Source organism: Bubalus bubalis, chromosome 4, assembly GCF_019923935.1.
Source record: "Bubalus bubalis isolate 160015118507 breed Murrah chromosome 4, NDDB_SH_1, whole genome shotgun sequence".
In the NCBI taxonomy this organism is placed as follows: Eukaryota; Metazoa; Chordata; class Mammalia; order Artiodactyla; family Bovidae; genus Bubalus; species Bubalus bubalis.
In genome coordinates this window covers 14697343-14707732 of record NC_059160.1, presented here as the reverse complement: position 1 = coordinate 14707732, position 10390 = coordinate 14697343, and positions in this window count along the sequence as shown.

Below are 10390 nucleotides of genomic sequence, written 5' to 3'. Positions count from 1 at the left end.
CCCCCCAGCTCTTCACGCCTAGAGCACTCTTTCCCAGCTCCCAGGAGAGCACTCAGCCATCAGCCCTCTGGGAATTGCCTCTCTGATGAAGAGAGTCACCTCAGCCAAGGTCACATTCCTTCCCAGGGCAGCCTCATCCACAGATGGGCCAACAAGAACGTGTCAAGCCCTGGTTCCCAGGCTCCAACCCAGGACAGCTCTGAAGGGCCAGCCAAGCCTCAGAGCATCCTGCAGGCACGGCTTGGCTTCTGTCATGACTGAGGTGCAGCCCGACTTCTCCCCATTCATCCCTGTTCTCATCTCCCTTCAGGTATAACAGAGATCACACTCCCTAACACCTTCCTGCACATTTTCTCCATCTCAGACATCTCAGCAGACTCAATCCACAACTGGAAAGAAATATCTATACCTCACCTGCCACCCCAAGAAGCTGTCGTAAGAGTCAAATAGAATAATGTATGATAAAGTTCCTTATAAATTACAAAGGACATAAAATAACACTTATTATACTTGCCCTTTAACTAAGACACCATAGAATTATGTGGTATTTGTACCTGGAATAAATAAAAGTGCACATTTAGAGTTTACATAAAGCTAGAAGGTTCAAGCTCACTAAGGCTTGAGTTGAAATAATATTGACACCTTTCATGTGTTACTATATCACTTAAATTTTCATTCATTTATGACAAGTCTTCCATCTTCCCAATTTTTGAAGTATTGCCACGCTTGGTGGTGGGTAAAACACCCCTCTCCAAAAAGTGTCAAAGTACTTTGGCATTTTCGAGTCAGCTAAATAGCATCACTGAGATAGACCATCTTGTTGTCACCTGTATTTATAAATCCGCTCACAAACACGGAAGAGTGGTAAAGACACATGCCCTGGGCCCACAAACCCAAATTCTTCAAATCCAAGGCCGTGACCTAATGCTTTCAGCCTAGTGTTCCACTTAGGAATGTCGCTTCCACAGTTCACCATTTGACAGAAAATACAGACTTTTTGAATTTAACATCGCAGGAAATGGCCCAAGCTGGAAGAGACCCGTGTTTGGTGATGACCGCATCTCTAGCCCTACAGGGAATTTCCTGGTAGCTCAGCTGGTAAAGAATCTGCCTGCAATGCAGGAGATCCTGGTTCAATTCCTGGGTCGGGAAGATCCACTGGAGAAGGGATAGGCTACCCACTCCAGTATTCTTGGACTTTGCTGGTGGCTCAACTGGTAAAGAATCCACCTGCAAGGCAGGAGGCTTTTGATCCCTTGGTTGGGAAGAACCCCTGGAACAGGTAATGGCTACCTACTCCAGTATTCTGGCCTGGAGAATTCCATGGGCTATGCAGTCCATGGGGTTGCAAAGAGTCGGACACGACTGAGCGACTTTCACTTTCACTAGCCCTACAGGGAACCACATGTGTACTATCCACTCCAGGCCACTGCCCATCCCTGAGCTCCTGAGCTGTGCCAGGAGTGATGGAGCATAAACCCAGGCAGAAGAGCATCAGGGCCACCCTCCCTGCTCTCACTGGGAAAAACACCCAGAGCCCAAAGGAAAATATTATGGGAACTTCAACTCCTGCTGTTTGGTTTTTTCATTATTTTTTTTCCTTTTATTTAAATGGAAGTTCTTTAATTATAAAATGGAAAACCTTATTATGATATGTTTATGTTTTTTTTTTGTTTAATTACAAGAGAATGATGACAAATGTTTAGAATCAATTGAAGTGGCTTCCCTATTTGAACTAAAACCTCCCTGCCCTATAGTACAGGTGACATCTGCAGATTCATGGACAGGTAGATGAAGAGAGGTCAGAGCGTAGAGGTGGGTGTGTACATGTGTGTGTTTGTGTGTGTACACACATGCGTGAGCTGGGGTCAGGGAAAGGCATTTATCGGTGATACAGATAGCAGGGCCCCCAAATAAATAATGTACAGACTTTCAATAGCATAAGAAAGAGACAAAATATACTCGGCATGTGATTTCCAATTCCATAGGTCTTTCCAGCAGCACTTGTTTTTATAGAGTCCTATATCTCCATCTTCAAGTTAAATGCCTAGTCCCCTTTCCCCCTTTTAATCTTAAAAGGTGCACACACTGAAGAGCCAATAAAACACTTTTTAAGGCTCTCAAGAAATACTCGAATATCTGCAATCATCAATCCAAGAGATGATGCTCCATCATATCAAACCCCAGATGGTCCAAGAATATGAACAACAATTTTCCACCTAAATTAACTGCTGATATCTGACCATTCCAGGCAACAGGGATATGTATGGGAAATGTACTAATCCAGTCTCAAGCAGAACAGATGAAAAAATGTGTTTTCTGGAAGTGTCCAGGTCTCAGGTCTTGGGAGGGAACTCAATTATCAATGAGTTACTTTAACAAAAATCACAATCCCTGTCAGAGGAAACCACGATAAAGATTCTTCCCCAGAGAATGGATCCGTGTCTGGGTGTGGCTGAGTCCATTCTCTGTTCACCTGGAACTATCACATTGTCCGTCAGCTATACTCATATTCCAATGCAAAATAAAAAGTTAAAAAATTTTAAAACAATGTCTACAAATTTTATTTTTTTAAAAAAGATTCTTCCCCAAAGGTGAAAGCAAGCAGAACAACAATTTTTGTTAAGAATCTCAATTACTATGTCTACCAAACTGGGGGATTGATCTCAGTACAATGAGAATTAAATGTCAGCCTAGCCAGAGAGTTTGGGAATTGCTGTAACAGGCTGAGAAATTTAGAATTTCCATTCACAGAGTGATTGTATAACACACGAATGGTGGAAAGGACACCTAAAATAAAACCATCAGGTGTAAAGGAAACACATTTAAATGAAACATGGCTACCTTTGCTCATTTTACAAGACTTTGTCTTTTAAAAATCATCTTGAATCACTTTCCCTTTAATTCGATATGTAGGTTTGGAACCTACAGACATGCTGTTCTTTAGTTTTGAACTCTAGAGTTCTGAGAATTCTCAAGACACTATCCTAAAGTCATGTAATGAATTTCTTCTCTTCTCTGTAAGACTCTAAATAAACCATGATAACAAAAAGTCTCCCTTACTGAACACCAGCAAACTTCCTGGATAATTTAGTGCAGAGTCCAACGCCATTTCCAACACAGCTTGGCTGAATGTTGAGCTCATTAAATTGACCTATGAGACGATTTATATGGCTTTTTAAAAAGAGCATAATAGTCCATCACATTAACTTATGAGCCATTATTTCAGTTACCATAATAACCACGGGTAATTAAGGCGTGACTAACACACTGCGTATTGTACAGCAGATGAGCCAAGGTCTCTGATCTCTTCAATATCATCAGCCCGTTTGCTGATCATCCATGTTAAAACAACAGACCTGAAAGTTATCCTAAGCCAAACTTCTCCTTCTGGCAGCTAAAACACCTTTGTTCTCTGTTTACCCATTATGCTTTCGCTGCAAACCCTTGAGAATGATAAAGTCAAGTAGTTGACGTCTTCATGCTAACCAACCTCTTTTCTCTCATCCCATAGCATCACTGCCCTGAGGTACTGCTTGGAATTTCTTGCAGTGGACAAACATTTTTCTTACCACGTGTTATTCATTAGGGCTTCCCTGGTGGCTCAGACAGTAAAGAATCCTCCCACGGTGCAGGAGACCTGGGTTCGATCCCTGGGTTGGGAAGATCTCCTGGAGAAGGGAATGGTAACCCATTCCAGTATTATTGCCTGGGAAATCCCATGGACAGAGGAGCCTGGCGGGCTACAGTCCATGGGGTTGCAAAGAGTAGGATGCAACTGAGTCATTAAACACACAGCACAAAGTTACATCACTCTGTTTTTTTTAATTACTAGCATTGTGATTAAGTGATGTTTAGAGTACTGATCTTTATCCACTGAAGATAAGCATTATTTTTAAACTGCCAACAAATGTGAGCTTCATCCTCCAGCAACTATAAGGAAAGCTCTTCCATCTTAACTAGAAACATCTTTCAACGATAAACCAATCTCCTGTGATCTTTCAAAAACTGAACTGGCTCTCCCTTCTTCTAGGACTAACATATATGCAAAGTTCTCTAAGATTAAAAAAGCTTTGCCTGTTAATGAAGAGAAAACACTTGGTAGGGAGAATCTTAGTCCCAGAGAGATTCTCTTGGAAATTCACTTAAAACAAAATTACTCCCTTTCTGAAACAATGAATTAATGATACTGTACAGAATGAAAAAAAAAAAAAATCACTGTAGGGATAATGAAAGTATCTTGGATTTCTGAACACCCTGAACCCAAGAGTTGAAGAATAAGCATTTTTTAATAGAAGCTGTATTTGGCCCTGAGCTCAAAATTTAAATTATCCTAAGCTTAAGCACCTACTCACTCATCATTCTCTGATTTCAATTCTGAAAAAAATACATTTGAACTGGAATTAGTTTCTCTAGAAACGTTCCTAAAATGCGTTTAATGCTCAGCACTTCAAACAAGGGAGAACACACTGTTACAGCAAATGAGAAACGTGAACAGGACATGTCAAATCTATTTTTAAAAAACCATAAGCGGTTAGAGAACTCAACCGAGCTCCTGAATGTTACTCTCTAGAAAACTGTTTCATGAACCAAAGATTCTCACAGATACTCAACTCCTTTACTTAATTACGATGAAATTCCTTAAGAAAACCAGATAAAGTCTTCATGTTATTTAAATCACAGCCCCTTTATGCAATCAATGTTATGAAGAAAAAACTGGATTACTGTAGAGACACTATAACTTATAAACTTTCATAAGCTTCTTTGTAGAAGGTGCTAGCCCAGAAAAGTCTGTATTGACTCATTTATGCTCATGAGGGTTATTTCTAGCAAGGGAAGTTAAGAATAAGTTTTAATATTTATATAATGTCTCTGCAACAAGCATATGAGAAAACTCTGCAAACAACATCTTGCTTTATTTCTCAATATTCACAGGTGGAAAGGAAAAAAGTCAAATGGTGCGATATTTTGCACAAGGGGGAAATGAGGCAAAAAATAGGAGAGATACAAATTATTAAAGATGCCTTCTGGTCCCTCAACTTATCCATGGTGGTTTACTCCTGATATTTGGAGTCTGAAGCGGTAAAACAGTATTAAGTCACAGGCAGGGAGAAATGAAACTAGAAATAGGGGCTCAGCATTCCATCAGGCTTCTGCCTACCTGGTGTTACACACAGGATGTACTGAAGTGTGTTAGCCACTCAGTCATGTCTGACTCTTCTCAACCCCATGGACTGTAGTCTGCCAGGCTCCTCTGTCCATGGGAATCTCCAGGCAAGAATACTGGAGTGGGTAGCCATTCCCTTCTCCAGGGGATCTTCCTGACCCCGGGATTGATCCTGGGTCTCCTGCATTGCAGGCAGATTCTTTACCATCTGAGCCACCAGTGAAGCCCGGAAGTACTGCTGCTGTGCCGTTGCTGCTGCTGCTGCTAAATCCCTTCAGTCGTATATGCAACTCTGCGCGACCCCATAGACGGCAACCCACCAGGCTCCCCTGTCCCTGGGATTCTCCAGGCAAGAACACTGGAGTGGGTTGCCATCTCCTTCTCCAACGCATGAAAGTGAAAAGTGAAAGTGAAGTCGCTCAGTCATGTCCGACTCTTTGGGACCCCATGGACTGCAGCCCACCAGGCTCCTCCGTCCATGGGACTTGCCAGGCAAGAGTACTGGAGTGGGGTGCCATTGCCTTCTCCAGATGTACTGAAAATGCGTACCCAAAACATCTCTGCCTCAAGTCTCCAAATTGCACTATCCTACTGTTTCTTTTAATAGAGCGTCTGAGCCCCTGGAGTCTTCCTTTAAAGCACACTTCCTCCCCCTGCACCTCCTCTCATCATGTTAATTAATAACAAGACTACTAATTTCTCACATTTATAGAATACATTCAAATTTACCAAATGTGTTAACCTATATTATCTCATTTAATCCAGCAACCCTATGTGGGATTACATTTCCATTTTAGACATGAGCACTTTAAAGACTCAAAGAGCCCATGTCCCTATGCATAGCTCACTGCTCTCTCCTTACTGTGCAAGATTCCGCATTCCAACTTTCCTCAGCGAATAACCACTCAGAGTTCCTACCATGTGCCAGACACCAGCCAGGGGGTCAGGAGTAAACCTAGGCCCAGCGTTTAGTCGCTCAGTCGTGTCTGACTCTTTGCGACCGCAATGGACTGTAGTCCGCCAGGCTCCTCTGTCCATGGGATTTCCCAGGCAAGAATACTGGAATGGGTTGCCATTTCCTTCTTCAGGGGATCTTCCCGACCCAGGGACCAAACTAGTGTCTCCAGTGTCTCCTGCGTTGCAGGCAGATTCTTTACCCACTGAGCCATCAGGGAAGCCCCATAAAACCTAGGCCATCTCCCTCCATCCAGTGACCCTAGGCATGCCCCTTCTCTGTAAAACATGTGTAGCAATATCAGCCCTACCTAATTCACCAAGTAGAGTAAAGCAGGGTGATTAACGTGGAAGGGATTGCTTGTAGCTGCTTACTGGGAATGAGAGTGTCAGATTGCCTTTAACTTGATGGACGCTGAGGGCTGCTGAAGGTTCTGCAGGGCTCATAATAGAGGGCCTGCTATTAAGGGGTGAGGGAGAACAGAGAAAGAGCAAACCTCCTTGCAGACAGAATGAGATCAAAGGCGCCCGCTGGGTACATGATGTCTTGGATGCCAAACTGCATGGAGGCGGGGGGCTCCACAATGTATCAGAACAAAGTCTGACGTGAGGGCAGATGTGGTGCTAGTAGTAAAGAACCCATCCGCCAGTGCAGGAGACCTAGGAGACATGGGTTCGATCCCTGGGTTGGGAAGATCCCTGGAGAAAGAAATGGCAACCTGCTCCAGTATACCTAGAAAAATCCCATGGACAGAGGAGCCTAGTGGGATGCAGTCCCTGGAGTCACAAAGAGTCAGGCATGACAGAGCTCACACACACACACAAAGGTTCTAGCCAGGGTTCAGGAAACTCCCATATTTAATAGGTTTAGAATCCACACCTACCATCACACTAGGAAGCAAAGGGTCACACATATTTGAATCCCCATACTTCATCAATTCGAAGATTCCTTTCTTTTTTCAAATTGACTGAAATACAGTTGATATGGTCATCTAAGCCCAAAGACCCTCCTATGCTGGGAACAATTAAATCATACCAAAGATAATCCACCTAATAATTCTAGAAAATTAGGCTGGGTGTCTTATGAAAACTGCCAATGTACCATTTCCCTTAAAGACAGTGATTGCTATGGAACAGATTGGGTCAGAAGACCAGAAATATACTGCTGGCACCTAACAGGACTCAGTGGCTTTGTGGGTCCAATTTATGGCCCTGGCTTCTGCCAGGATGGCTAAGAAGATGTGCTTTAGGATTCCCTTGGGCTCAAGCTCAGTTACATACAAACTTCGACGTGACTTCAGCAAATTTACCATCGATATGAGCCCGAAGGACCAAGCGAAAAAAAAAATTATTAATTAAAAAAAAATACAATTTACTTACAATATTACATTAGTTTCAAGTGTAGGACAATGATTTGATATTGATTCCTTCTGTATTGTTTACATTTTTTCATCTCTAAAATTGAGATGAATCAATGCAATGGCAGGTCATAATTGTCAATGTTCCCTCTTGCTTGCAAATATTAATACATCAAACATCTTTAAATCAATGGTGTATTGGATTCAATTAGTTGAATACAATTTTTCAATCATCTGGGTTTTTTTTCAATTATCTGTTTTTAAGTTGGTTCAAAGGACTGCTTTCCAGTTCTGCATCATGACCATGCCGTCTTATCTGCTTTTTGTTGTTCAGTGGCTAAGTTGTGTCTGACTCTTGCAACTCCATAGACTGTAGCACACCAGGCTTCCCTGTCCTTCACCATCTCCTGGAGTTTGCTCAAACTCATGTCCATTGACTTGGTGATGCCATCCAACCATCTCACCCTGTTGCCCCCTTCTCTTCCTATCCTCAATCTTTTCCAGCTTCGGGGTCTTTCCCAGTGAGTTGGCTCTTCCCATCAGGTGGCCAAAGTATTGGAGCTTCAGCTTCAGTATCAGTCTTCTGCTTAGGATTTTGCAATGGGACACACTCTGCCCAGCCCCAGGGGGGCTCACCTTACCTCCACACTCAGGCCTGGAGAGGTTCCACAGTCTAGACTGAGGGCAGAAAGCATCAGCCAGCTTCCCTCCCCAGTGTCACAGTGGTTGGGCTCACATTGCATCAGCCCTCTGCTGCTTGGCCTCCCTTAAAACTGATCTGATGTCATTTTGAAGCTCTGTAAACAATAAATTAGCAAGGAGATCCAACCAGTCCATTCTGAAGGAGATCAGCCCTGGGATTTCTTTGGAAGGAGTGATGCTAAAGCTGAAACTCCAGTACTTTGGCCACCTCATGCAAAGAGTTGACTCATTGGAAAAGACTCTGATGCTAGGAGGGATTGTGGGCAGGAGGAGAAGGGGACGAGAGAGGATGAGATGGCTGGATGGCATCACTGACTCGATGGATGTGAGTCTGAGTGAACTCCGAGAGTTGGTGATGGATAGGGAGGCCTGGTGTGCTGCGATTCATGGGGTCGCAAAGAGTCGGACACGACTGAGCGACTGAACTGAACTGAACTGAACTGAACTGAAACAATAAATTCCAGCCACAGTCCTGCCCTTGTAGCTACCTGGATCTGTCTGCCACTGCTTCAGGAAGACCATTCCAAGGCTTAGCTTTGGGAAACAGACTCAGAACTGTGAATGCTCATTCACCTACTGCCACTGATGCAGTTCCAGATCTTTCTTACCTTTCTCTGTTGAGCTCAGCATTGCCTGTTTTCCAACCACAACAGAAAAATGATGGGCAGCTTGTCCAGCCTCATGATCTACTTTCAGTAGCCACCTCTACAGCAAAAGCAAGATCCATCTCTCAGTCTTACAATATGAACCTAGCACGATGCAATGCAATTCTAAGAAGATGCAGCAGCCACCCCAGGCATTCGGCACATAGCAGACCCTGGCATAAAGCACGGAACGCTGTTTTCTGTGACATCAAAGAGCTTTGTATAAAATATGATATTCACAAGGAAGAAAAGAGAACTTGTAAATCTCAGGAAGAAAATGTACCAATGAGTCATAAAAAACATACAAAAAAAACCCCATGAGGTCTTCTCTGGTGGTTGAGAATCCACCTGCCAATGCAGGAAACACGGGTTTGATCCCCAGTCTGGGAAGATCCCACATGCCATGGGACAACTAACCCCATGTACCACAACTGCTGAGCCTGTACCCTAAGGCCGGTGATCTGCAACTCCTGAAATGCATGGCCTAGAGTCCCGGCTCCGCAGCAAGAGAAGCCGCTGCCATGAGAAGCCCTCACACCCCAACTAGAGGGTAGGCGCCCTGCTGTCCACAACTACAGCAAGCCCACACCCAGCAACAAAGACCCAGTGCAGCCCAAAATAAATAAATAAACAATAAAATAAAACAACAGGAAGAAAGAGTTACAGAACTATAGGGAAAAGCATATGTAAAGAACAACCAGACATCACTTTGTCTTCCCCCATCAAAATCACATGTAACAGCACAGTGCAACTATCGAGGTGTCCAAGACAAACTGAAGCTTGCCAAGGACACTTGCCGTCTGCCTCTGCGGAGACTGAACCCTATGCTACTGCAACTGCTGACCTTTGACGTGCCCTGAAGGGAGTTCAGGGTGGACAGTGAGGCGCTCTGTGCTCCAGGGAACCTGGGAGGACAGGTCTTTAGATAGTTGGATATTTTCAGGAACAGACCTTGGGATCCCAATCCTTGCATCTCCTCATATCTAGAAAAGCACTAAATCCCTTCATGATGACATCAGTTCTCCCGTGACTAGCAGAAAACCTTTTGTAAAGTAAGTGTTTGACTGCACTGAACTCCCCCTTCACCAAAAACCTCCCCCTGCTGCCTCTTTGGAGCAGTCTCTCAGAGCTATCTGAGGCGCTGTCTCCCGGGCGGCAGTCCTCATTTTATCCCAAGTAAAACAACTTGCGATTCTCATGTTGTGCTTCCTTTTAGTTGACAAAGGCATTTGGTGTCAGACCACAGTGCTATTACACACACATACACACTCTATTATCCTTCCTGAAAAGCTTGGGCTGTGGATGAAGAATACAGTTTCACATCAAAAACAATTTAGGCAAATCTAATCAATTGCTTTAGTCCCTTGGGCCTCATTTTTTTTTTTTTTTCTTTCCACTGTTTGCACAAATCAAATTCTGACAGCCTCTCCTTGGGATTCTACCTGAGGCCCAATGGTGAATTTATTGTCAAAATTCAACTCCAGCGCATTTCCTTGTACAGAAGAGAACAATCCATGAATTTCCAAGAAAATGAAAGTGAAAGTTAGTCACACAGTCCGGTCTGA